The sequence below is a fragment of the Apus apus genome, chromosome 4, assembly GCF_020740795.1.
Source record: "Apus apus isolate bApuApu2 chromosome 4, bApuApu2.pri.cur, whole genome shotgun sequence".
In the NCBI taxonomy this organism is placed as follows: domain Eukaryota; kingdom Metazoa; phylum Chordata; class Aves; order Apodiformes; family Apodidae; genus Apus; species Apus apus.
In genome coordinates this window covers 16,745,161-16,769,108 of record NC_067285.1, presented here as the reverse complement: position 1 = coordinate 16,769,108, position 23,948 = coordinate 16,745,161, and the positions used below count along the sequence as shown (strand labels likewise).

The following is a 23,948-nucleotide window of genomic DNA, read 5'->3' as shown; positions in this document are numbered from 1 at the left end:
TCACATTGGACAGCAGGCAGATCTTATTATTTGGTGCCTCCATCCCCTATGAAGTGTACAGAATAAAGTAGATGAGACAAAATCAAAGCCAAAGTAGCCAGCATGTAGAGCAACCAGTACCTGACAAACAGAAAAGCACTCAGTACAGGTACATCTGAAACCCACCCTCTGCAGGGCTTAGCTTTCCTCTCTGAGAATGACACAGACTGATGTTTAGCCCACTCAACATGGAATTTTAGCCCTCAAGGACTGTTGTTAATTTTATCCAATTATACTCTTGTATAAAGGTGGTGCTCCCTTCATTTTTTCTAAATACTTTCTTTCTTTTTAAATCCTTGATTGTATTTGCAAGAGTATTAATTGTCACCACTGTTATCATAAGGCACACAAACAACAGATTTCCACATTCTGTCATCAGCTTATAGGGGAACTTTCAGTTCAGGTTTTTTTTCAAAGGCTGATATGTTTTAACATATGCCAAGAGAAACAAGACATTTCAGAGCCTAAAACTTTTCCAAGTCACTTCAGGATTAAAAGTCCAAAACGAAACACCAAAAAACAAACAAATTAAAAATGCAAAGAAAAGAAAGAAATTGGTCTCAAATGCCACCAAGGCAGCATTTAAGTATTTTCAAGTATTCAACAACAAAATCCCCCAAAAAACCCGTAACATAATGCAGGGCAGGGGGGAAGGAAGAGTAGACCAAGTGTGACTACAACTGCAGGGCTCTGTATAAACCAGAGATGCTTAGAATAATTGGAAAATAAATTATATAAATGCAAGTTACAGTTCTCATCTACCTGATCAAGCTTTACATCCTCTGATCTGGTCAACACACATATCAAAGCTATTTTCACCAGACTCTGTTATCCCCTCTGACAAAGGCACCCACTTGTGGGTTTTGTTCTTGTGATGAACACAGACTTGGCCTTTTGAGCATTGAAATTCATTAATCTTAGCACAGTGGAGAGAACTACAGCTGAAAACAGTTTCTTTCGAGGTCCTTCAATAGAGCAAGACTTAATGCATTTGTACTCTTAATTCCAGAGGTGCACTAAAGAAAACTGAACTTATTGAAATTTTATTAAAATCAATTTGAAAACAAGGGCACCTACACCAACAGGTAGTTCCAATCCATTAGAAATATGTAGCTATTTTAGGGAATAAAAATAGAATTTAAAGTATCATTGTGACCCTAGGAAATGGTGTCATCGCATGGAAATGATGTTTTATGTGCAATCACAGAATCACTGGAGTTGGAAGGGACCTCTAGAGACCATCTAGTCCAACCCAACCACTAAAGCAGGACTTCCTAGAGCACTTTACACAGGACTGCATCAAGGCAGATCTTGAATGTCTCCAGAAAAGGAGACTCCACAACACCCCTGGGCAGCCTGTTTCCATGCCTTGTCACCCTCACCATAAAGAAGTTTTCCCTCATGTTCAGATGGAACCTCCTGTGTTCCAGTTTATGCTCATTGACCCTTTTCCTATTGCGGGGCACTACTGAAAAGAGCCTGACTCCCATCCTCCTTACACTCACCCTTTAGATATTTATAGACATTAATAAGGTCTCCCTCCTCTCAGCCTTCTCTTCTCCAGGCTAAAGAGTCCCAGCTCTCTCAACCTTTCCTTGTAAGAGAGATGCTCCAGTCCCCCAGTCATCTTTGTTGCCCTCTGCTGGACTCTCTCCAGCAGTTCCCTGTCTCTCTTGAACTGGGGAGCCCAGAATTGAACACAGTACTCTAGATGTGGCCTCACTAGGGCAGAATAAATGGGGAGACTAACCTCCCTCAACCTACTGGCCACACTCTTCCTAATGCATCCCAAGATACCACTGGCCTTTTTGGCCACATGGGCACAATGCTGGCTCACTGTTAACTTACTGTCAACTTAGTGTCTACCAGGACTTCCAGATCCTTCTCCTCTGATCTGCTTTCCAGAAGGTCAACCCTATCCTATACTGATACATGGGGTTGTTTCGCCCCAGGTGCAGGATCTTACATCTGCTCTTGTTAAAACTCATTAAGTTCCTCTCTGCCCAGCTCTCCATCCTGTCTGGGTTACGCTGAATGGCAGCACAGCCCTCTGGTGTGTCAGCCACCCCTCCCGGTTTTGTATCATCAGTGAACTTGCTGAGGATACACTCTGTCCCCTCACCCAGGTCACTGATGAATATATTACTAGACCAGCCCCCATATGGCCCTTGCAGAACACTGCTGGCTATAGGCCTCCAGTGTGACCCTGCACCATTGATCACGACCCTCTCTCTGTCACTCAACCAGCTCTCAATCCACCTCACCTTCCACTCATCCAACCCACACTTCCTGAGTTTCTTAATGAGGGTATTATGGAAGACAGTGTCAAAAGCCTGGGAAAAGACAGTAACAAACCACAGTGAAGCCATACAGGACAATACTTTAGCTGCATGGAAGCCCAGGGAGACACTAGAAGAAAAACTGTGACATTTCCCTGGGAGAATTTTTTAGTTCAGCCACCTACTAAATAATTAAATATTTTTTCATTTTATCTCCTGGTTTAATAGAACAATTACTTCACAATCAAAGCTAAATTACGTTGAATTTCAAACATCTCTAAATAAGCAACTTGTAAACTATTTCTAAACTACTGCTGTTTTCTCCCATCTCAGCTTTGGAGATGTGTTTCAGATGAAATTTCTCTGATACTTATTGATTAAATCTTTTTGGCTTAATTTTTAGTGTGGGTGGTTTTGGTTTTGCTTGGGTTTTTTGTCTTGTTTGTTTGGGTTTTGTCTGTTGTTTTTTTTTAAAGCCACATTTTCTTCAAACCAGTCTCCTTCAGTGGAGAGACAATAAGCTTGGGATCCCATGGAAAAATTGCCGAGGCAAATTTTAGGAAGAAGTCAGAATAAATCTAGAACAAATCTGTATTAAAATAGCAAATCTTATTTTTTAGTGAAAGACTTTCTCTGTTCCCTTTCTTCCTTTCAAACAGCCATTTTTAGAAAGCTGACTGGCTTAGCTATGCTATCTTTCCCTGGAATATTACCCTAGCTGGAAGAGAGCCAGCATCATCACTTGATGTCTCAGGAAAGTGAGGGGGGCTTACACTAGAATTTATGTCAAGGATCAACAACAAGGAAAAACCTGCATCTTTAGATAATTAAAAACCTGCTGTTCTGAGCTATGGGCCAGAAGTCTTGACTCATACCAAATTTGTTCTACTGCTGGAAAAGTAGAATAGCTGATAAATCTTTATTTGATTTAAAATCTTCTTAAGAAATTAGTTGGGTTTTTTTAAAGACTTCTGAGTTCCCAAGCCTTTTGCATGCATTTTCTGCTCTTACTGCTCCCTCAACTGCATAGTGTGTTTTTTCCATACAGAAAATAAGTTATTGAAAGTTAAGAAAAATCCAAAACCAAATAAAAACGAAAGGCAACATGAGTGCAGTAGCAGAAAACTATGTCAAAGCCTTTGGATTTAAGCCATTTCACAGATCTCAAACTTAGAGCTGAAATACAGCTTTCCCAGCCTAGCTCTTTGATTTATTTAGTAATTGTTCTGAAAGTATTAATGTTCACTTCATTAACAGTTTGTTAAGTTTCAGAATAGTGTGGTTTTAATGAAGTGGGAACAATGAAAAAGTTGAGGGTTTTTTGAGAGTCCATTCAGTGAGAATAGTAAATAAACCTTGATTAGCAACCGAACAGCACTGCACTGGCTGTCAGCTCTGGGTCCAGCAAACTATTTCTTTATATACAACATTATTTTTTTTAAATTAAGTTGGCTATAGAGACAAATGAAAGCTAAAATAACAAGAACAGAATTTATTATGTTCTTCCTCTGCAAATAACTTGCCTTCTTAAGATGTTTGAATTACAAAAACTAGTACCTGCATTCTTCTTTAGCTCCTCTGTAAGCACAAAGGTAGAAGTCCACACCGCTTTCCTTCTTTGAGACAAGAGCATCCTGATCCTGGGAGTAACTGGCTGTGTTCGAGTTTGGAGATACACATGTGCAGGTCACACTGTTACTGTTCTTGCAGTCAAGTGAAAGACATTCCAGGCTGCAATATCCTAGGTTCAGAAAGGATAGAGTAGACCAGGAGGAGTAAGGACAGTGCAGTTTTCATTCTTGCTTTAGCATATCTTTCATGACCACAAAGGAGATGCCCAGTGGCTCTGGCATAGCAAGATCACTAGCAGACTGATCAGCATTTTTAACAGGAGCCTAAGTGCTAGAGAGAAGTTGTCCCAAAGGCCTATGACAACCAAACAGTTTGAAGCAGAATACAAATTCTGGTTTACAGCTGAAGTATGTTTGTACACAAGTAAGGTAAAATACACAGAAGAAAGCTAAAAGGAAACTGAAAAACATAAAAGTTGCAAGGCAGATTAAGAAAGGGTTACACAAGAGACAAGGCACATATGTGCACTTAAATACCCAGTGGCTACAGAAAGCAGCTAGAAAATAGTCTCTACATAAAGTGCCACAATGGGCAAAACAAAACAAGAAAGGGCAAGCTGTATCCCTCTGTATCTCATTTGTTTAGCTTGTAAATCTTTAGGCACAGCACAAACTTCAAGACGCTACAGAAATAAATAAACACTTCAAGAGAATCACAGTGTAGCATGTGGCAGATGGTGCAGTATCAGAACAAAAAAGGCACAGGAAGTCTAATACATTTAAGGTATCTTATATTTTGGTTTTGGTCTTGGAGGGGTGGTTTTGTTCTGACCCTCTCTGAAAAAGATATAATCTACATTACTATATGAGCAGCCTCTGCATTGGGCAACAGAAGACCCAGAAGACCTGCCCCTGAGATGCTTAGACCCTTCTATGTTTTTCTGAGTCAATCCAATATGACCATAGGGAAATCTAAATTCCCTAAAAGAGTTGCCATGAATGACATCCAACAACATACTTCACTGCTGGTTTTGAAAGCAGCTATTTAAATTTATCCTAACATCCAGTTTTGGGACAGATTTTTTTTTAACTATTATTTTTATATTAATATTATTTCTATAATACTATAATTACTAGTATTTTTTATTATTGATGAATTGCTGTAGATAGCTTTGTGAATTTACCAGATTTTAAAGTCTTGAAATATTAAGAGGCCCTTTAAATTAATGCTGTCCTCTCACATAATCCAATTTCTTGTTTGCATGAGCCAGATCTAAATAGCATCTTCCAAACACAGATCATCTTTGTTATAATTTTAAAAGTCCATTCTAGGCTACGCTAAGATCACAATTTTTGTTGTTTTTTTAAGAATAAAGAGGAAAATAAGTCTACTTTGTTCCTTGTATTTTTCAGTTTTGCATAATTTGTTTTCTAAAGTGCAGACATTTTGTGTTTCTAAAATATGATGGAGCAAGAATCACATGTCAATAGATCCATTAAAATATCACATTGATTAAATAATGCTGAAAGACCTGGTCTAAAATGAAAGAGGCAGGAAATTAAAAGTTACATATTAATGTATGTATGTATAAATTAATCTTTTAACTCAAACCACTGAAAAAAATGATTAAAATTACAAAGATCCTTTTATCTATGAAATTAATCTGAGAGGCTGAAGAGTGAGACAGAAGGTGATGGACTGTCTGCAAATTATGCCATCACACTGTCACCTAAATAGTTTACTTCAACCTGGACAGACAAGAGAACATACAGGACAATTCAGGATGCTGTAAGCAATGGAAACAGGTTCAGCAGCTGGCAATACTCCCACCAGACTCCATTTGGCTTTGGAGCATTCTGAACCCTATGCTAAGCTATGCATAATATTATTCCTGATCATTTAGACCATTAAACGTTTCAAGGCTTTTATAGGGGTAAATATATTGATTCCACTGGACAATTATGTTAATTCTTCTGCTCTTCTTATAGCTCCACAGAGTGCACACCCTTCATTCCTTTTCTTGGAATTGGCATGGCTACATTTTAGGAGCAGATTAAGTGATTTAAAACAAATTTACAAATCTCTTCCAACTGAAAACATAGTCCTAATCCATCTCTTCAGTAAATTCTCAGTTTGATGTATTTCGATGTTGTTGAAAGGTACCTCCAAGAACCACTCAGTTTCACAGGTTCTTAGAGAAGCAAAACAACATCAAAAATAGAAAATACAAGATTGGCAGATCTAAGACCTGCTCTGTCTGAAACTGCCCAAGACAGATTCTGAAATTAGCTGGAGCTCTCCAAAACACCAGCAACTCATCATTCACTCAGTGACCAAGAGATTTGGAAAGCAGAGATGATCAATTAGCTTGTGCTTAAAGAATATCAAAAAGGTCCGGTGATTATCTGGTCACAACAGTACTAAGAGAGATGCTTACTTACCAAAAAAATCTGAACAATTTGTGTCCTATCTTAACAATAAGATTGTGTAGACACTTCTAGATGAGCAGATATCCAAAAAAGAAAGCAGTCTCCCCAGGGGAAAGCTGATACACTTGGCTGACTCAATTCATAGTCAGGTGACAAGAGGATGTAATAAACCACAAGATGTTGCTTTGAACTGTAAAAGCTTCATTAAGTGGAAGTGCTGCCCTAACAATTAATGGACCATGAAGAAATACCCAAAAGGTTATGGGTGAACTCAGCTTTCTCCTTAACTGGAAGACAGAGATCACTAAGTCTTCATCTTCTGTTGCTCTTTTTCTTCTGGAGTTCCTCACCCAGAAACTGAGATTACAGGCACATGGATGATGATAAGCAGCTGCAGAGGATCCAGTGCACACACACACATTTCTGTGGGGATGAACAAGGAATACAGGGCTGAAACTGAGAGTAACCATAGCTCTTTTTACATTGGTGGCCAGAGAAGCTTGATCACTGCTGAGTCTAGCTGAAGCTGAACAGTGTCCCTTCTAGCAGGAACAAGAATCATCATGTGATGCTGCTGAGAGCCACAGAACTCAGCTTACCTGAGAAGCAGATAGTGCCATTCTGGGACAGAAATGCATCTACCCAAACAGCAGAGCACAAAGACTACTGATGCAAGAGAAGACTGACAACCAGAGTTATTAACAGAGCTTGCCCCAGGTTTTGTGTTGGTTTTGGTTTGTTGTTTTTTTTTACAATAGGCATTTACATGGGCTGCAGTTTGATGATGAAACAGCAGCAAACAATAGTAGAACCAAAATCGTCATGATTTCTCTACAAAATAAAGTTCTTCAGCAGAAAATTTTATCCCCCAGGCAGCAGAGAGGAAATGCAGTTGTGCCAGACATACTCTCCCTGCACTGAACATGAGGGACAGTGGAGCATGAACACACATATTCCCTGTGAATGCATAAATCTGGTCAGCATCAGGAGCAACAGCACTGCACACTTACAGTGTAAATGTACTCACAAGCTGTCACTTCAAAAAGAACACAGCTGGGTCCCAATATGATATGACACATAGGATCCTATATTACACTCAAGGTCAATATAATTTGATTTGTCCAGAGAGTCCAGACAGAGGGAAGAGCACTCATATTTTGCAATAGACAGCTATGGTCTGTGTAAAGCATGACTCCATGTCACAGCATATAGTCACAGCTAAACAGCTGCCCAGTCTCCCTCCCTTCTTTTCCTCTTTCTTCTCTGCTCAGCCTATGGCTCAGTTTGCACCAGTAAGGCAATAGCTTACAGTCTAGCTTAGTGGGATTCTGAGCTCTTACATGTGTGACTCCAAGTAAGTGTCCTTGATCATCTGACAGGCAGGAGTAATCTAATGGAGTAGCCTCATGGCTCCTTCACAGGACAGGCAGGGGATAGACCTGGATAAAGATTACATGGAATTCAGCTGAGTAGGGATGAAGTCACTGCATGCAACACACACATTATAAGTGAAGAAAATACAACAAACTTAAGAAAAATGTTTCTGAGAAATCTAAAGCTTCAGGTTTTCAATTACCTCAAAATGACACTTCAACATAAGTGCTTTTTTGCTTTCCTGACATTCAAAGATGAGACAGTTTAAACAAACTTCACCTTCAGTAAAAACACTTCTCAAAATCTGTGGGTAAAAGAAATCAACAAATTTTATGCAGATTAACAACTAAAGTCAAACACTACGAGTGCTTCAATGGGTGAATAAGACATAAGGAAAACTATCAATGGAAGATTCTATCACCTTATTACAAAACAGTATTACACATATCCAGTCAGATTTCTAAGCATAGGAGAACAGTTTTCTTTGTTTGTTTTGGGGCTTTTTTTTGGTGGTGGTGTTGATTGGTTAGGGGTTTTTTTATTTTTTTCTTTCATATTTTTTTTACCAGCAATATCTTAAGACATGTCCACAACACATTTAAAATTTTAAAAGCCCAGAGGCATATTCCCACTACTGAGTTTTTCACTCCCCCACAAGAAAGTTAGGTCAGAATGCAAAAAGACTGCCTGAACATGGTAATAATATAATGAAGAATTCCAGTTTACTGAAAAAGTATCATTAATCTTGCTACTACTTGATGCACATTGCATTTCTTTCTGATTTAAAAGAAAAAAAGTATTTTCCTTAAATCTGTGTAATTAAATATATCGTGCCAAACACACACAGAGTCATAAAGAATCTCCTATTTGTACTTGATCATGAAATCTTAGGGATGCTGTATAGCAAGCACTCCAGTAAAAGATATTATCTCCTAAGTCTTGCTATATGGGTCATGAATAATATTAGAAAGGATCGCTGTGTCTCAAAATTGGACTACAACAAACAAGGGAGCTACAGAAGAGGGATAACAAACACAATAGACCAAAAGAGAGAAACATACATCCAAGGCACTATGTCACTGCCCTACTTCATTTATAAAAGAGTTGGCTAGTAATGAGCATCAATTTAGTTTACATTTTTTAAGGGTATGACATTATTCTAGACATACATCTTCATTCAAAACAGAGCAGTGGCACATTAGCTTACTTTTGTTAGTTTTACATCCAATATAATGGCCAAATTAGCTAAAAAGCAAAACCACATTTGAAAATATGAAACTCAAATAGGACACACAGGGAAAATCCATTTCGATCATATGATTTACCCAAAATGAAATGTAAAATCACCATAAACAGGTCCATTTTCATCTTGACTCACTGTAAATGTTTAATGTGAAAAAATGTGATAATTAACATTTCTATGCTCTTATGCTTAAGGAGTCATTACAATCAGCCTTTGTTTGCTACAGAATTGGCAGCACAGACCTGCTGCATTTGAGAGGGGAATGTTTTAGGGTCATTTAACATTATATCACTCTTGGTGATCCAAGAGCTGCTATAATTCTGCCAAAGAGTATAGAGGGTTTCCCAGTCAAGTTTCATCCTGATTTTGATTATTGTTTATCTCTAGTCCATGTCTGAATAGTTGTAGTAAAATAGAGGAAGTTTTACTCCTGAATTTGAGGTCAGCTTGTAATGAACCATGGTTTCAATCGCATGAACAGCTGCTTCTTTTATAAGCAAAAAGGGTTCACTTACAGTTCAGGGTAACACAGTAATAATTTAAGGAACAAGGAAGCTTCTATTCATTTATTTATTTTTTATATGTTTTTGAAACATTTTGACATCTGAGTGCCTATAGTGGACTTGTCTGAATAGAATGTAATATTGACACTATTCTGTTTTACAAAAAAACAAAACAAAACAAAGTGAATTTTAAAACCAGAAATACAGTAGACTTATCAATCACCCTACAAAAACCTTTTTCATTGAGAACTTCATTTTTCATAGTAAGAAAATCTGTTATTGAACTTCTAAAACTTTGTATCTCAAGTTAAAAGGGACACAGTAAATCAGGTATGCTCTCTGCAAACAGGACCAAAAATATCTGGGAATAACAACAAACCATAAAGAGAAAACATCCAAAAAACCAAGACCTTACTAAAGTCAGTGGGACATAAAATTTCTTACAATTAACTAAGACCTCAACAGAAATCAAAGGGGTTGGTTTTGGTCCCGTTCCCCCCCACCTCTAATTTGCAAATGTTTTTCTGGATGAGCAGGAGTAATTTCTATGAATTACAGAGGTAACTAAACAAAAGAAGATTAACTAGGAATTTTACACTTACTCTCTTTTGCTCATTTGTCCGACTAAGTTTTGTTGAAGTACTCATAAGCTGAATGGCTTTAAGAGGTGAATTTAACAGTCTTTTGCCATTTGTCATCTCAAACATACTATAGCTGCCTATAATTGCCAAAATCCATGTTGTTACTTTTTTGTTAATCACCCTTTTTGCTTTTGGCAGTGCATAAGTCACTGGACTGGAAGCCAAGAGACCCAGGCTGTATGCCTGGCACAGCCATTAACTTGTCATATGATCCTAGGTAAATCTTTGTGGGCCAGATTTTTCTCGTAGTGATTCTTAATCATTCAAGTAATCCCCATGGCAGCTCACCAAAGCTCATTCTCAAATAATATCACATTTTAGCATTAAGGGCTCTTCAGTCAGTCCCAGAACTTCCATGAGCTCAGTTTCACTATTGGTCCAAGAGGATGCCCATCTTTTCACTTTATTTATGTTCCAATTAAGGTCTTAGACACTTCGTGGATGTATTAGGTTTTCTCCCTTGAGCAGATGATGAACTGATCTGTTACTTATGCTCATGGGCTGAACATGAAACTGGAGTTTCTCACTTTTTTCCCCCAGGAATAAATATCCTTGTTTCTCATAGCACATCCATCCTTGAAGGTAGCAAGATGGTATTCCAGATCCTCAGGAACTGGAATAGTGTACTAATCCTAATTTTAAGCATAAAAAGTAGATTTCTGAACTCTTCCTTTCTGTAGTTTTCTTCGTCCTTGGTACTTATACAGATCTCACCTCAAATCAGTGCTATTCATTGGACCAAAGCAATGCGCTGAAACTGCTGCAGAGTGAGCACCGGTTGGGCAAGGAAACATATCCACTGTCACTTTTGTAAGACTCTCAACATCTGCCTATTTTCTTCTCAGCTTAAGGCAGAATTTTTTTGCTGCCTGGGATCTGCCTGCTCTGCAAGTGCCTAAGTTACCCCCACTCTCACAACCTGTTGTCAACACTGCCTTCTTGCCTTCTGCCTACTCACTTGAAATCACGCACAGGAAGCCTCTGCATATTGTTCATGTTCTTACAATAAAGTCCCAATGGGAAGTGCAGTACTGATTATAGGAAATGCTGATTATCGGAAGGCCATTAACAAGGGACAAGGAATAGAAACATAACTGACAGCACAAGTTTATCTGGCATTCAGATCCACTCTAGAAGTCAATGATGAAAAGGATGAGACTGCTGCCCATCAGCCAGTACCACTTGACACTTTAGAAGTCCAAAACTGAGAAAGCATTTGAGATGTTGAGAATTACTGTGTAATATTTAAGAACACCCAGAGCACACCAGAGACTTCCCTATAGCAACACAGAAAACACGCTGCTGGGCAGACACGCAATTAAGCAGTACCCCCCACTCACAGTCGTCCTGAAGAGAACTTTACCAGTTCTCCTTCCTAACCTTTACAGAAGACTTTACCCTCCTCCTACTGTGACTTCAATTCAGCTTGGATTTCTCCAAGCTATACCATGCATGTGCAGCTCTGTTCAGTGGAACTGTTCCTTATGTATAGCAACTGAAACAGGTGACAGGAAACTGCTGCTTTTACTTTACCTGACTTATTTATTATTCAGCCATACATACACATTCTTCTGGTGTTATTTTACTGATACAGCAAGTCTCTTGATTTCAATCAGTCCTTTTAAACAAGAACAGTACACCCACTCACACCAGGCTCCTCCCACTTACAGGCATTCATTTAAATGTATCCAATTGCTTTGCAATGCTCTTTAATTTCAGTTTCTTTCTCTTCTTTGTTTACCAAGTAGCCATCCTCAAGTATGAATGTTGCTAGCAGTGATTTCATAGATTACTAAAAGTTCACTAAAATGTAGTAGTGTTTGCTTTGGTTTCTTTGTAATGTATTTCAGTGTGGTGATAGCAAGGCAAATCCAAATCCGAGTGTCTTAAGAGTTTTATTTTACCTAGGAAACAAAGCTATGGCAACTTCCAATTCAGCTGAAGGAAGACTGCCACTCAGAATTCTAAAACCTAAACCCAATTCCAAATGGGCCAATGTCATGAATTTAGAGGTAACTGGTTTCTTTAACTCTCAGGAAATACCCTGCTGTTCACAGGAGAACTAGCTGACAGAGAGAGAATCCCGAGAGGAAAGAACATTAAACATATGAAAGGGTACATGACTATCAGGCTGTGCTTTTAGTCCTCTCCCATGGTTGAGCTGTTATTTGCCTGATAACTCAAACAGGCTCTTGGCTCCTATCTGAAGTGGCTGAGGTAGGGATGAGCTAATACAGCATTTTATGTGACTTAATTCAGAAAATATGCAGCTATTCCACTACAGCATAGACTGCTCGACAAAGTTATTTTATTCCTGTCTATGTATCTATTAGGCTTTGGAATGCCTGGAGACTTGTATGTCTCAAACCTGCTGCTCTCCACACGTCCTGCTTCCTCCCTAACACTTCCTGTAATTCACCTCTTTGATGAAAAAGTAACTGATTGGTCAGGGTACACTAACGTCAGATTCCTCACTGGATTGGCCATGTTTTAAATGTCACAGAAGAATGGTAGGACACTGGATTAATGCAAGTTCCATATTTGAAACCTTTTTTATTCCTTCATTTTTCACTGGAGAAAATATTGAAATTTCTAACTTGCACTGTTGCTTCTTCTCATGCCCGGTTAGATTTGCTTCCATTATTCTTCTTCCTAGCCTCTCATTTTTCTATTTTAGATGCTTTCTAAAGTAAGGATAACTTCTTGAAGCAGAAGCATGACCAGCAAAGCAATGCCCCTTTGTATTTGTCCTATGCATTACAAATCTTCTTCCTTTCTTGCCTTTCAAAACTAAGATATCTCAGTAAGGCAGACACTCCACCCCACAGGTCTGTATTAGTCCTTCTGTTTAAAATATAGCTTTGGACTTCTTGTTTTGAACTTAAGCAATATTTACTTGCATGCATTTGCCCTCCTCAAACTACAAGACATACAAATAATTATTAAATGCAGATATAGATTTCTGTAACAGAAATGTTTAACCTATTACTTTGCCTACCAAATGAGATTAAAAATTAGAGATATTTTACTTTGTCAGCTCTGAACACACAAAAATATTTAGTACTGTAAATGAAGTACAATAAAAGTGTCAATATACAAAGTGTTAAAAATACAATGTCAATAAAGTACAGATCCATTTTCTGAAGCTGACAAGTTCTCAAAATGCTTTCCAGTTATTCAAAGTTAGAAATGCTCTGGCAAAACCCACGCCTCTAAGAGCAAATTCTCTCCTTCTCTTAAAGCCTGTGGAATTAATAATTCCATTCCCACTTTACATACAGCAATTAAGAGACTATTTATATAAAAACAGAATCTTGTGGATTATAGAAACGTATTAAATACTAATTCTAAGGTTATACATAACCTTATTTTTACACAAAGAGATCTCCCAAATGTATAGCAATATATTAAAACTGATAATATATATTTAAGCAAAACTCAAAAGTTGCATGAGAACTGTGTACACTTGAGATCAGTATATAGGCTATGCTACAGGTGATTTATTTTTTTTCTGAAATATCCCCCACAAAATTTTGTCCCACAATATGTAAAGCTTTCCGGACTTGATCAAAAGAGCTCTTGAAATTTTTTCCCACATCTCTGCCTTCTTTAGTAGCACAACATGGATAAGAACCAAATGCCAGCTTATAGATAAGCATAACCCTGAAATTAGTCCTTTTTTTCTATTAAGAAAGATTGATCTATAACTCTGTCTACAATTTCAGAGTAGAACCTTGTAAGGGAGACAGAAGGAGGAAGTGGAATAGAGGAAGGCTGCTCAGAGCCTGCTTGTGCTTTCCAGTTCTGGCCAAGTAGAGTTCCTTGAGCGCAACACTGGTTTCACAGTGTTCCTTTTTCACTCAAAGGCAAAGAGAGAAGAGAAAAACCAAAACCAAGCAGTAAGAAATTAACAGATCATTACTAAGCTCAAAAACTTTTTTCTGATTTATATTTTGGGAGCCTTTCTAAGTGCATTACTCTACTCCAAGCTTCAAATTAACTCCCAGGTTTTGATGAAAAGAGCCATGATTTGGAATGAGCATTTAAAAGTTTGCAGCCTATACACAAGAAGATTCCAAAACTAAGCTTTTCTTTGATTATACAGCAAACTGACCATAAATATGTATGCCATGTTTTTCAGCTTCTGTTAGCTCAAGATCACTAGACATAAATTGTAAGGTCAGCAGAACGACAACACAATCATCATGGTTAAATATCTCTTTAGGAAGTTGGACTAAAAACCAACAAGCAGTAACAGAACATGAATTACATTTGAAATGTAAAGGAAAAAAATAGGGTAGTACTAATGAAGTGCATTGTACCAGCCAACGCATGGAACAAAAATCTTACAGCCAAAAAAAGACAGCAGATAAGAAATAGAGACCTGAAGATGAGGTAAGTGACTGACTGCCAACAAACATGTATTTATTTAATCAATGTTATTAACTACTCTACATTAGCAAGCTCTGCAAAGCTGGTCAACTCCTAAAGAAGTCATCCATAAACAATTATAAACCAAACAAGAGGTAAGTAAGCACTAACTGAATTTATTATCAGAACAGGCCTACTCTGTAGTGTGAAACAGAGTAGCCACCATTTTTAAGGTTTCTAAGTTAAGTACGAGCAAATTGCACCTCTGGCAAAAGCACATTAAGTGCCAGAATCCCTGAAAGACTTGGCAAAATTTAGTCATGTGTATTTCTTCAGCCTTTGAAAGTCTGCCTCACAACTTGGTTGACCAAGTTTTCCACCCCATCTCCAACAGTAATGGAAACCTTTCTATCTCTGTGTTCCCATCAAAAACTATATTAAATACAAAAGATTAAGCTAGTGGGTGTCACAGGCCTCAATCCCCTAGGAATTCTGAAAATAAATAAATCACATTTTATGTTTTCCTGCTTCCTTACAAGAATGCTACCTGTACTTGAGGAGATCATTGCTTTTAGGCAGAAAATCTATGCCCTCCAAGATGTTAACAGATAGCAGTCAACTTTTAATAACATTCTGAAAAGGAGAAACACAGAAAACACATCTTAGATGAGATCTACCTATTAGGTACATGTAACATTTTAATTAATAAAAGGACTGTTTATTTCTCAAAGCCAATTATAAACAGCATACTACAAGGACGGAAAAAAATCTCTGTGATCCAAAGCACAGTGTAGTGCCTTGGTTTTATTTCCCTTTGAATCAGTCCGCATTTTTAAGCCAGGTTAAATTTTCATGGTTCCTACTAATAAAGCTCATCTGACAAAGAAAAACACCTCTGCAAGTAGTTACTAATCACAGTTCACTAGTTAACAGAACTGATTTTACAGTTATTAAAAAACAGTGGAATCTACTGCTTTACCAGGTGGCATCACTTTGTTTCACTGAGATGTTTGTAATATAAAGTCATTAGCTAAAACCATATCCATCACATTGACCCAAAACAGTATTAAGACTCATCACTCATTCTTCTTTCCTCTTTTAGCTCCTAAGCTTACTACTGACTTTAGTTCTTCTACTTTCATTACCATTTGCTTTTCAAACTAACAGTGCTTAGGTTTAGCATTCCTCTGAAAGTCTGTTTTTGCTAAAATAGTGCTGAGGTAGATATCTGTTATTTTAAGGATGTAATCTACAATCAGGAATAAGAAATCACACAAGGGGACAAAGTAAGTAAGCCTGAAGAAAAAGTAGCGATGCTAAAATGAAGGGTGAAAACTTGAATAACGCTTGACATCGTAATAAGACAGTGTGTCAAGCATGGCACTTCTGTAACATGCCAAATACAGACTCCTCAAGATTTTAAAGAAATTAACAGTATACACCCACATACAAACATAAGAATGTTTTAATCCTTCCCAAAGGTGGAGACCTACAGAAATAAGTGCCAAAGTCTCAATGCAGTGAGTGAAAAAACAACTATTGTGCACAGGGGTTGCTTTCTTTGTTTTGTAACATTGGATGTTTCCATCCTGACAAGTAAATCCAACTACCATCTGTCTTAAACCAAGGAAACAGCAACTCAATAAATTTCCAAGTGGAAATCCACAGGAGAGTTAACTGGAGTTACAGCAGTGTAGATTCTGGAACCTTCAGTCACTGATTAGTACCAATTTTTAAAAAGCAAACAACCAACCAACACAGGCAACAAAACTTCCACATATTATAGAGATTAGCTTTCTTGCTAGACTAATGTGAACATGCAGCCCAGTATAAAAAACTTTCAGTCAGATGATGTCTCATTATGTGCCTCCACCAAAAAGGAGTTTCCTTTACACAGTTAAGACTGCAGCATGTGCACACATGTATGTGTGCATATGCACAATGGAATGTGTCTCGACCATGGAAATCCCATCACACTGAACGAAAGTCAGAGGCCCCACAGAATGCCATCAATGATGAGCCATTTTATAGACTGGGAAATAACAACAAGTCTTAAAAAAAAAAAAAACTGGAATCTGTAGCCAGAGACACACTAATGTAAAACAGACCACTTCTTGAATTGCACACTTGATAGAACCATCCTCCACAAACTGTACTCAAGGATCTGCACTGCTGTTAGGAAAATCAAATCAACTCTAGATATAGCAGCAATTGCCAGTATGCCATTATGCAGCTATTACTTTTTTTTTTTTTTTTTTAAAGTATACCAGAAGTACTGGTATTGCCATACTTTGCGCTTCCAACCTGTTTATTCTCATAAAACTGCAAACTACAAGAAAAAGATGACAGTTTTACTTCTGTGGATACACTCAGGTTATCCAGACCCAACTTTCTGCCAACATATTTCAGTAACTATTGTATAAATTCAGCTATTGTCCCGTCACTCTGATCTGTTTTAAAAATACAAAATTACTAAACCAGAACTCAGCTATGACTTTCTTTAGGGTTGTTAAGTTACATAAGGAAGAACAAAGACACCTGATGTAACTAAATACTAGCTGAAATAAAAGGCAAGCTTCTTTGTTTAAACAGGTCAAATCCCATGGTCAGCATTCAGAAAAATTCAGAGTGAAGTTAATGGGATTCCTGCCTAGAAAATTATAGCATATTGGTCCCTATGATAATGAAAATAAATTAATTCCATAATTTCAAAGATTTGCAGCAGATATATTTCCATCTTAATATACAGCTGATTGCATTATATTTAGAGGATGACTGTTTCTTCAAGGTGATTTCTCAAAGTTACAGCAAAACATGACAACATTGATCCCTGTTTCAGTCAGTAGTCACGCTACTTTATTCTACATTATTTACTGGACCACAATATTATATCCTTTTTTTGACCCCAAACCTTGAAAAATATCACAGACTGTTAAAATACTTACAGTAAAAGCATCCATCTAATCTTTCTACTCAAGGAAAACAGTACGCTCTATCAGGAATGAAAAACTAGTTTCACTGAGGCTCACTTGACATAGGAATGAACCCACTGAGTATGGAAGGTAAAGACAAAGGGTGTTAAAATAGGAGTGAAATGTTGCAAGGAACGTTTCCCCTTAATGAATTACTGAGAGATTTGTAGCAGGCCAGCCAGGGTAAGTCTTTCAGCATGTGTATCCAGAAGTGTCATGGACTTGCTGCACTATATCCTTGTTGCCCTTTCCATGAACTGGGCAGTTTCCTTTCACCAGTTTATTTTCACTTCTATTCTGGCAGCTGTCTACAGCAGTAGGCATTTATCTTAAATAATTTGCTACTTGTTGAAGAATTCATTGAGGGGGGGGGGGGGGGGGGGGGCGGGGGGGAAGAGGGAAATAGCCATTCTTGGTGCACCACCTCATAACTAATTAAAAAGAAAATTCAAGATAAAACAGATTTCCCCACAGACTTTTCCTCCACTTCAGAGGAGATCTTACACATATAGGTACCTCTCCCCTCCCCCAAGCAAAACAACACCAGAACTTGCTGAATGTAACTTTATAACTCTTTTAAGTAGCAAAAGTTGTGGAAGCTGTTTGCTTGTATTTAAATCCTCCAAAGAATTCTCCTTACAGAAAGAAAGCTCAGTGATGACTGTAGTAAAAATTAAACCTACAAAAAAAGACAGAGTTAGGGCTTTTTCCTTCTTTTTCACTCTACTAACCTCATGCCATAATGAGGCAGAGCCTATGATACAAAGTACCTGTTCCTATGTGCAGCAACTAACCTCAAGAGCAGAGTTTCTCATATAAAAAGAACAGTGGAAATTCAAAAGGTAAGAGCAGCATTTAATGGGGATTTTTGCTGAAATGTACTTTACATCACCTTAACTTCTGTGTCATGAGCAAAATGATCATTTGCCCATTTTGTAGAGTACTGTGGAAGAAAGAAGAAATGTCAATGTCAAGTGGTATTGGCATTTGGTAACTTTTATTAAATAAAAGAGAAAACAAAATGGAAAAGAGTGAAAGTGAGATTACATTATTGTGTTGCACATACAAAACCCAAGGGAGCAACTGGTATTCCAAGCACTGGTTGTTTCAAATGATTTGATGAAAGACCAGTAGCTGTTAAACTTTAATGCTTTTCTACGCTTTACGCAAATTCTGTGAAGTCAGAAGTTCACTGCAGCAGGTGAAAAACCAGACAAGCATCCCCAGCCCTCATTTTCTCTCATTTGAATGCAACAGTTTACACTGCAAGTTTGCATACTGTAGACCCACAATAAAGTAAGCATAACTGTCATTTGCTTTCCAGACTGCGAGAGCACTAAAACTATTTTGCAATTGCAGGGATAAAAAGCTAAAATAAAATAACATTTTAAAAAATAAAAATCTATTGCTTATATAACACATTTGTCATGTTTACAAAATGCATACCGTTCCTGTTTCAGTATCTCAGTAAAGTTTCAAAAGCAGAAAAACAACAGAAAATGTTGGAAAACAAAATATTTTCTTTACACTATAAAGTCTGAGTAATAACTAACTGGCATAATCCAAATGGAGATGAACAGCATTGAACCAGATGTTCTCCATTTCACAAGTGTCTATGTCTCAAAAATACCCAAGACAGATATCCTTTGGAAAATCCTACCTTCAGAGTTCAAATTCAAGCTTATACAAAACAAACACAATCTGAACCAACATCCTCTCCCTCCCCGCCACAACCTCCACAACATGAGACACTTCCTCACTGTGTAGGTATAAATTGAAAAACAAAATGAGTTTTTAAAGTTATGCACATGATTAGGTGAAGTCTATTAGAGAGGAATTATAATCAGAACAGCAACCTTAATGCCCTGATTCACCTAACATTTAATAAAAATATTAACTTCAGCTATGCGAGTCAGTCTCCTTAAAGTTGTCCAAGACTGAACCAACAGCTTTAACTCCAGTTAAAATCAAAACCAGACAGATTTGCGCCAATTCTAGTCTGTTAGGAGTTGGTTGACATTTTCATGAGAATACAAATTTCCATGAGAATTGAATTTCAAAGAGCAGACATCTTACAAGAATTGCTAATCTTGAAACATTTCCCTTGGAATCTTATGGTATGTGGATGCCATTTCTACTGTGCCCATTTTTTCAATCCAACCTTAAATACACTGGACCTAAACCTCTTTACTCAGTATTTTCAGGGAAGCACTAGCGAAGAGTGTAATCTCTATTTCCCCCTGTATAGAGGCTTGAAAAACTATTCAGATTTTAAGTTCAAATATAAATTAAAATATAGCAAGCTGATCAATTTTCATGTGTAGTGGATGGGTCTCATATCTACTATGTCTATATTTACCTAGGAAAGAGAATCTAAAGAGAAATTAACATGAGTACTGTGTTATAAAGACATTTGACGTAGGAACCAGTCACCTCTGGTAATCTGCTTAGCTGACCAAAAGCTGTGTGACATCATTACAGTTAGGTACTTTCAAAACTAGATGAGCTTCTGTATTTTAAATATCTGGAAAGGACTACATCATGTATCATCAGGAGTGCAGTTGTCATTGTCTTATAGTAACACAGATGCACAAGTCAAAGTGCTGATGAGAGATTTATCAGTACTCTGTGATTAAAAGTGAATTTAGTCCTAATCACATATGAGGTGACAAAGGAGGCAGCATTAGCCAAGGTCCTGCAATGTTATTCAAAAGAAAAGTTAGTACAGTCTTTGAAAAGTTTTATTTTCTTCAGAACTCAGCCTGATCGCTGTATTGGTAATGTAACAGTGGGTCTTGCAAACCAACATGCCATTGTCAGCCTCATTCCACTCACAGCTGATTCAGCATAAGCTAAGGTTATGCAATATTTTGCATTATAAAAGTCTATTTTCAGCTGCCTATAATTTTGTGACTCCAACCAATTAATCTGAACATTCCTATTCCTCTTACCTGCCCTGGGACAGCCTTCTGGAGAGCTTCTGTGCAATTGTACCACTACTCCCTGAGAGTAATAACTTTGCCCCATCAATACATTCAGATGATAATTCTTATCACTATAGCTTTAAGAACATGGACTTAAAACTTGACTGGGGAGACCATTGCTTCACACTTGTATAAGATCAGCCTGGGGACTAGGATAAAGAAAAAGAAAAGATTTGATCAGACCTCAGCAAAATAATTAGCAGAAAAAAACAGTCTTCAGACTAATTACTTCTTCAATGACTAGACACAAGCTATGGGTGCTGTCAGTCCAAAACCTGTGACAGAAGTCTCTGCAGGATCAACTTGATGAAATTGCATCTTGTGGAAACACATTGATGTTGTTCACAAATAATTTTTGGTATTCAGTTTTCTTTAAGAAACACCCTGCCAAAAATAGCCAAAATCCTTTAAAGCATAAGCAACATAATTTATTTTCCCTGATAAATCAGATCTAAACACCTCAGACAGGAATACTAAACTTAGCAGAAACTCTTGCACCAACTTCCCTGCACTTTTATCATACTTCATAAAATGGGGTAGTACCCCAACGCCCTGTGGACCCGCTCTGGAAACAAAATATTTTAACTAAGATCTCTGAAGCCTAAGTGTTCCAGAAGGTATCCTTGAAAAAGTCAGTATATATAACAGATGAAGAGGAGGGTTTGACCCCCAAATTCCAAGAGCAGTGTGTTCAAATGAAAAGGAAGAAGCACCCAACTGCAACTGCATGGAGCTACAAAAGAAGTAAGGCTGTCCAAAAGATGTGTTAAATCATGGTCACTGTTAGGCCAAACAATTCTAGATTTCTTCCCCTTCATGTTTTGCTTCCTGTGTTAGTGCTGATAAAAAACACTTTCCCACTACTTAGCTGGGCAAAGAAAGAGACAAAGCCAAAACCCAAAAAGCTGTTACATGGTTTATTTACTTAAAAAAACATGTTTTCACTGTAATCTGAACAAGGCTCAATAACTACATTCTGGGAATTAAAGACTCAAACTCAGTGTTCTTAATTTGTATTTTTCCATAGAGCCAAGCCTTTCAGAGATGCTGCATGGTCTAGTGATGGTCAGAGGAGGCTGGGAGCCTTTAGGATACTGGGTCCTAGTCCAAATTCACAGCACTGACTCATACTCTGGGACAAGTCACTTGACCTCCTATGCCTCAAACAACCCAGCTGGAAAATACAGAAAGAAAAACAGCAACCCTGAATGAGGAACAGTTATTATTTATCCAGCTCCTGGATAAATCAAACATAAAATTAAATGTGTTTTCCATATGGAAGCTGCTTTTTCCTAAAGTGGAATAAAATGTAAATGCCTGTCAGTTATAATGATCTGAGAGGCAAGTGGTGAGAAAAGCAGCTCTGTGACAAATCAACAGGAAAGACTCAGTCAGCTAGGAACGAAGGACAGTTTTTGAGATGCAGAGAAATGGGAGATAGAAGATAGTCAGGAATCTGGCAGCAACAAAGGTGAAACCATTATTTGAGGAGGTCGGAAAAAACAATGTGTCTGAGTCAGAAAAGGTCACTAATTCAATATTCCAGCTGCAAGATGAATGAATGCAAGTGGAGATTTTTCAGAGCAGAGATCACAGATGCAAGAACATCTAAAAGGTGGACTGTTATTTGAAAGTGCCACTGACAGATATGATGAATCCATCCTCTCAGGCCAAACAATTTCTCATCAACTCTTGATTTTACCTTTTCCTTCTCCTCTCTTACACTTCTTTAAGCAGTCGTCCCTGTTTCCCTGAGTTTCCATCCTGCCCAGGAATCCAGCCTTTTCACCCAATTTCAATAGTCCAATCCTAACTTATTATTAATATTGCACTGCTCTGAATATTGGACTATCTGAAGAATCATGATCATCTACAATTCTGCTGAAATCCTCACATCACAGAAGTACCAGTACAAAGAGATGAGATATTACCTAGAAAACAGTGCAACCATGTCTTAGACTTGCATGTTTTCCAGCAGATCCAAATGTTGCTTGTCAAAAAAAGATCATGGATCTCTTTCTGCTGTTCTGCTGCCATACAGACATAATTATGGAAGCTTGAGACAGAAAGCTCTATGCTTCTTTCCATATAGAAGACGAGTCTTGAGCCCAGGTACTTCACCTACCCTGGACCACACACTAGTCCCTAGTATCCAAGCAAGATTCCTCCACGCACATCTGTGTGAGAAGCTACTCAGCACCAAAAGTGAAGGCAGAATATATACAACATTTCCTCTGTTCTGCCTCTCATGAGCTGTGCTTTCTGCACATTTTTTTGACAAAAAGTCATTCCATTAAAATACAACATTTTTTTAAAAGCGTATTTCCTGTACTAACAGAACAGCTGAAGAAGCAGTGTCATTCCTTATTGGTATTTACATGAGTGTCATATGAAAGTGAATAGATGAGACTGCTAGTGAAAAACATGAGTGTTAAAGAATTAATACCATCTAGAAATACACAGAATCCAAACCGTAACAGAAACAAGTACAGAATCATCTGAACTTGGAAGATATTGATCTCCAGAATGTCCACAAACTTTCAGATTCACCAGCTGAGACCACACAATTTTAGAGAAAACAAAAACTACAAAAAGGGCAGTCATCTACAGATTGCACAGTGAACTGTTAAAGAAAGAAACTGATTTCCTTGGGCTGACTTGGACAGAGCCAAAACAAATTATTAAAGTGTTGTATGAACAGCACTATCCAGTTCAAGTTGGAAACACACCATCAGGAAGTCCACTAATACAACTAACCAAAGCAGCAGCTCCTGTGGAGACTGGTAAAGTTTGTTCAAAACATTAAAGAGCAAGCACATGCAGAACTAGTCTTAACCGAAACCTGTGGCAGTGAATGCCCTGAAAATGCACCAGCATTGTCATTGCAGTAAGTTAATCCTCAGTTTTTACTGGGGTGGGATAACTTCAAGGGCAGAGGACAAGCCAGCAGCAGCTACAGCAGGCATACCAAGGTGGAGATATACAAACTATTGCGGAACGCCACTTTACTGTGTGGCCTTGGGCAGCTCCACAGGGTACAGAAAATGCACCGTGGCAGCTTCCTACTATAGTACAGCTTCCAAAATACTGTGGTGAAAACTATAAATAGCACAAAGGCTTTATGTGCCATGAAGCTGGTACTGACAGTTCCTCACTTTAATCTAGCTACGGGAAAAATTAATTAAAAATCCTGCTTTCAACAGTCACAGTAAAAGCAATTTAAAGAAGAGAGGGCGGCAGCTGAGCAACTGGTTGAAGCCTAAAGGAGCAGCACTGAAGGCTTTGGCAACCTGCAGTCTTGCAGTCAGCAAACAATACAAAGAATTAGACCTGCTAACCACAACTTGGCCAGGCACTTGATCTGATGAGGATATGGAACATGGAATGATGTTCATGTATGGTTAGCCTGCTGTCAATTACTCTTCTTGGGACAGGAAACTGGGAATTGTTCTGTAACCTCAAAGCAAAGCTCTCTCTTGACAGTATCCTTAGCAGGATGTCAAAGAAAACACTTAAGAATCCAAATACAGACAAAAACAAA

The 23,948-nt window shown here is 37.9% G+C and overlaps 1 long non-coding RNA gene across 1 annotated transcript in view; it reads right to left on the bottom strand.

Moving 5' to 3' along the window:
* Positions 1–7,735, bottom strand: part of LOC127384924 (uncharacterized) — a 41,319-nt gene extending 33,584 nt beyond the window's left edge. The window contains exons 1-2 of the long non-coding RNA XR_007889535.1: positions 7,660–7,735; positions 3,876–4,059 (exon numbers count right to left, since the gene is read on the bottom strand). This is a non-coding gene — a long non-coding RNA (uncharacterized LOC127384924). The remainder of the gene's footprint in view (positions 1–3,875; positions 4,060–7,659) is intronic.
* Between the last annotated feature and the right edge of the window lie 16,213 nt (positions 7,736–23,948).